The sequence below is a fragment of the Eurypyga helias genome, unplaced genomic scaffold, assembly GCF_000690775.1.
Source record: "Eurypyga helias isolate BGI_N326 unplaced genomic scaffold, ASM69077v1 scaffold33256, whole genome shotgun sequence".
In the NCBI taxonomy this organism is placed as follows: domain Eukaryota; kingdom Metazoa; phylum Chordata; class Aves; order Eurypygiformes; family Eurypygidae; genus Eurypyga; species Eurypyga helias.
Window position 1 is genome coordinate 2,182 of NW_010257775.1, and position 5,234 is coordinate 7,415.

At 38.0% G+C, this 5,234-nt stretch overlaps 1 pseudogene; it reads right to left on the reverse strand.

Moving 5' to 3' along the window:
* Positions 1-1,088: 1,088 nt before the first annotated feature.
* On the reverse strand, positions 1,089-1,939 carry LOC104511512 (annotated as a pseudogene).
* Between the last annotated feature and the right edge of the window lie 3,295 nt (positions 1,940-5,234).

The window sequence follows — 5,234 nt, forward strand, 5'->3', positions numbered from 1 at the left end:
TGTAGGTAAAAGTATACAGATTAAGGGATCCCTTACATTTCAACTCTACAGTTATATACCATCTAGTATTCTTGCTCTGAATGTTAACCAAAAAAAGTTTCTAAACATCTGTAAGCCCCACTATAAATCTTCATTGTTATGAAGAGGAAAAAAAAATCAATGCTAAATTTGTTCAATGCATATTATTTACACTGTGAAACCAATGGGAGAAAACAAACAGTGGCAGAGGAAATAAATTATTAAAAGCCAAAGTTTTATATATATATATATTTACAATAGTAAAATGCTAATCAGCACAATTGTATATAAAAATTTAAAATATAGAAGAGCATCCCATTACAGAAATTTTATTCATCTGAACTGCAGTCATTACTTGCTAACCATTTACATGCAACACCTGCTAGGACTGACTTTTTGTTTTTAAAGTGTAAAATAGATTATGAGGTGTAAAAGAGCAACATTAATTTGTGTACAACCAAAATTTAAAACTACACTCAAGAATTGTACTGGTCACAAGCCTCTTCGATACAAGAGGGGGAAAAAAAGTAGAAATGATGATAGAAAGTGGTCTTTTTCTAGACACATTATCAAAGGGAATGCATAGACTGTGAATAGCTGGATGGCAAACTCTGTAGACAGTGGAAAAAAACAGCTTTCACATACATTCTCTTTACAGTAGGCCTTTCTTTCCATCAAATGGCAGTGGCTGACAGCACCAGGTGTACAGCTAAATATATCTTGCAAAATGCTAAGATGATGTAGTTGTTAATATACAATTTGAACTATATATACAATATAATGGAATGTATCTTATTCCAAAACTGGTTTATGGAACAATTGGACCTTTCTACACTAGCCTTATGATTCAGCTATTGTTCTAATGAAAACATAAGTACACAAGAGACTTGCATGAAAAGCAAAATTTATGGGGCGTTTTACAGGAACTATTGACAAAGCTGCTTAATGGCATCTCTGCTTTTAAATTAATTTTGTTAGATATAATTGAAACAACCTCTGTGCATAAAAAGTCCTGACAGACACTTCAACATGGAGCTTTGGTGATTTAAAAAGGCCCTTTTTCAATCTGTTATGAGTTATACTGCAGAAGTATTGATGCATGCACACATCTCTGTCAGCTGAGACTAGTGATCCAACTGCATGTACCTCCTTGAGGTACTTTTCATGTTAAACCACTTCAATAACAGTAAGATGAAAAATAGATTTAAAAAAGTATTTCAGATAACTCAAACTGAATAGGAAATAGAATGCCAATATGGCAGTAAAACCTTTTTCTATTGTTTTTAAACAGAAGGTCTCTTGTACCAGCAGAATCCTGTATACAGATACACAGAGAAGGAGGGAATACACCACTTATAATTCCCATTAAACAAGAGCTGATTCATCATGTGAAAAGGTATACATTACAGAAAACATGAATAGTCAATAGAAGAGAAACAACTGGTTTATATGAAGGGAGAACACTTCAGTCTGAATGCAGTTATTTTGTAAAAGCTGCTACAACAGCCCACAGAACGTCATTTGTGTTGGCTTTCATACATTCAACCTCAGGGTCTAAATCCAGAAGCTGCCGCACTCTCTTTGTGGCTAAATCATATTGCTCATCCAAAAGGGGGGCAAAAGCATTCTCCAGAACATCTGAAGCATGGGCTAAATAAACAAGTGCTAGCAAGCGCTTGTCCATGCGGTGAGGGTCATTCACCCATTTGTCAAGAACTGCTTCTTGAACCTTCTTGATGAGGCGCTGTTTGATATTGTTGTTGGTGAGAGGGTGTGTAGTCATGTCAAAAAGAAGGAAATTCTGTTTCTCTGTTGTCAGTACACCTTTCTCCACTAGATTTTTAGCTAACCGTTCACGGACATTTCGCAATTGGTAGTGCAACTTCAACGGGTTCCATGTTTCACCTAAAAAAACAAGCAAAAAAGCCAAGAGTCAGGCAAAGTTTAAACTGTACTATTACAGTGATTTTCCCCCTCTCCCTGCTGCAGAATGAGCTGTCAAATTCATATAGCTGACTATTACACTAAGATCTTGTGCTCATGTCAGCATTCCTCTGATCTCTGACCTACTCAGTTACATGCATAGAGACAGAAACCATGGCAGCCTATTTGAGGTGTTTCAGTGTACATTTAAAGTTTGGATGAAATGCTAGCTAAGCCATGTCTTGATTAAGGTTACGACAAATAAGCACTCTTGTACTGAAGGAAAATAAAAAATAAACCACAAAAAAACCCCAACCAACAAAAAACCCCCCAACCCACCAAACAAAACACCACACACAATCATGAAGAAAGAGTTAATAAAAACAAAAATAAGCACCTCCTCCAATTTTGTCCATTAGTCTACTTCCAACCTTCTATCAGTTCAGAAGCTGAAAGAAGTGTCATTTCCATTCTTTCTGTCACAGAGACAAGCTAATTCACACCTACCCCATATGTCCTCCTCATTTCTCTGTTTCTTCAGGTTTACATTATTTTCTCATTTCCTGCTCCCACCAGGTGAAACAGTGACATGCACTGTGTCAGTGTGAGTGTGCACATTACACACGGGCACATATTGGGCAGGGTTTTAATGTTTCTGTAAAAATTATTTATAATTTTTTTTTGTTAAGGCAGGAGAACTGGGCACTTCAGAGTGTGTGCGCACACTTAGAGGAGGGAATTTTAAAAGCACAAAGTCAGCATCAACAGCTACTGAGAAAGCCGAAGTTGCAAAGCACTGAGAAATCCATCTTTGCTTAAGGTTTTACTTAACAAACTAAACTAGTAGATCCAGCCTACCTAAGTATTTATTCTAAGTATTAAAATCCCCTCCTGATATAAAAGAGCCTACACATTTTAAGAGGCAAGGGAAGAAACAGCATAAAGTATTTCTTACATAGATGGGTTTTTTTCCCATAAATGATCATAGAATAGAATCATAGAATTGTTTGGGTTGGAAGGGACCTTAAAGGTCATCTAGTTCCACCCCCCCTGCCATGGGCAGGGACACACTAGACCAGGTTGCTCAAAGCCTCATCCAGCCTGGCTTGATGTGAGAATTTCTATATCAGAAGGCTTTAAAAAAATAATTGGTTAACAAATAATAATAATAATACTCATTAAGGTATCTCCCATTTTGATGGAAGGTGACATACACTATATCCAAGTAACAGACAAGTAAACAAGTTAGGTGACACCAACCGAATAGTGAATGGTAGAGAACCCACCCAGGGCTGAACTCCACAAGTCCCTGTAGGAATCGCATTCTCATTGACTGTGATTCCCCAGCTTGATCATGAATGAAGCAAAAAAGTCGTCTCCTAACAGTGTTTCACAGGGCAAAGGTAATTTCCTAGATGTTTCTAAATTTGTTAGGTGGATGTGGCTATATGATAATAAAAATCAGCACTGTGGTGATAACCTTGTGATCAATCTCCTCAATTACACAGGCACTTGTTTGTTCAAACACAGATGTTTGCTACATCTACAGGAAGACCTGATGTTTTGTTCCAAACTTCTGTATTCTCTATACTTGCTTCCCTTAGAGACTATCTTATAAACAAGATAATCCTGGAAAACATCGCCTTAAATGTCCATATAAATATTTCCATGATGGCTTTGAACACTAACTTCAAGCAGCATTCTTCGCATAGCTGATAATTATGGAAAGAGTAGCTATTTTCCACAACCAGGCCCTAAAGCAAAATTCTGAAAGAGTTTATCAAAAACCCAAAATAAAACACCAAAATATTTTTCTTCAAAGGGCAGTTCTCTAGACCACGGGAAATGCAAAGAACCCTAATGTCATCAAATAACTAGTAATTAAATACCCATGTGTAAGTAAAAATGATTGATCTAAGTCTCAGCCACAGCACTGACTATCTTTCACAGAGCCAAAGCTTAGCAGGGTCAGGAAAAACTTAGCTTAGTGTGCTGGTTTCAGGCAGGAATGAGCTGCTCTCCTACACAGAGCTGGCTGGCCCACAGTGGCTGAGGGATGTTGTTTCATTCCATGGTACGTCAGGCTCAGTGGTCAGGCTGGGTGTGTACATGCGCAGTTTTGAAGGCATGAAGTTTGCTTTGGGCTAGCTGACAGCTGGGTCATTAGCTCCTTTTGTTAGCTCTTGGCATGGTTGTTAGCAAAGAAGCAGTCTTTTCTTAGTGGTTTGGGGGGTCGTGGGGTGGGTCTCACTGCTCTGGGGCTCTTGGGCTCGGGGAGGGTTTCTCCCTGCTCCCAGAAGTGTTCACTGTTTTTGGGATCTGGCTGAGTGTTGGTTGGCGTGTGGTGAGATACTGTATCATATGTTCTATTTTCTATTGTTTTAATTACTTATTAGCAGTAGTATTGTTAGTATCACTATAAGTTTCATTTATATTATTAAATAGTTCTGATCTCAACTTTTACAAGCTTTCCTTTTTTTTTTTCTCTGACCCTTCTCCACTATGGTAGGAGTGTGAGAGGTGAGTGAGCAAGTGAGTGATAATTAATTGCCAGATAAGGCTAAACCTCGACACTTCGCTCAAAGAAAACCTACAACATTGTTCATTCATTAGCTGACCATTTTTGAATCAGTACTAACTTGATGTGCTCCACACTGTGAGAGAAGGTGAAGTGTCAGCACAAATTATGTAATTTGGACAAAAAAAATTTAATTGTTTTTACAAGCTGTAAAAGTGAAGGAGAGCTGAGGAAGAACTAAACTGCAAGGCTATGCAGCAGCCATACCCCTTCTGACAAGGGCTGCTTTGTTCTCCTCTCCCCCCTCTGCCTGACAGTCAAGGAGTAAGAGAGAAGGGATGGCAAGGGCACTGTATACGAGTGTGCAAGGAAGGCTGCTTCAGGTGATACAAGACGAATGGGAAGAACATAACCAAACAAGAAGGCAGAGAAAGATGGAAAGATTTTGCTCATTTTTGAAACTCTTACTTATCTGTTGTTACGAGTAACAAATAGATTTAGACAAACAACTTAAAGTCTCGTTACGTCCTACCTCACAAAGTCATATTGTTAATGAAATAGTATTTTATTTTCTTATACTGTTTGCACAACTAAGTACAGCTCTGATGTACTCCAGGGAACCTGCATTTTGTGTTTCGTAAAAACAGACAAACCTTAGTGATGAATTTTGGCTACAGAAAAAACAAAAAGAACCGCAAACCAAAAAGAAAAAACAATAAAAGCACTACATGTTAAAAGATGGTGTTGTGGTTTGTACTGGGTTTAGTCAGGAAAG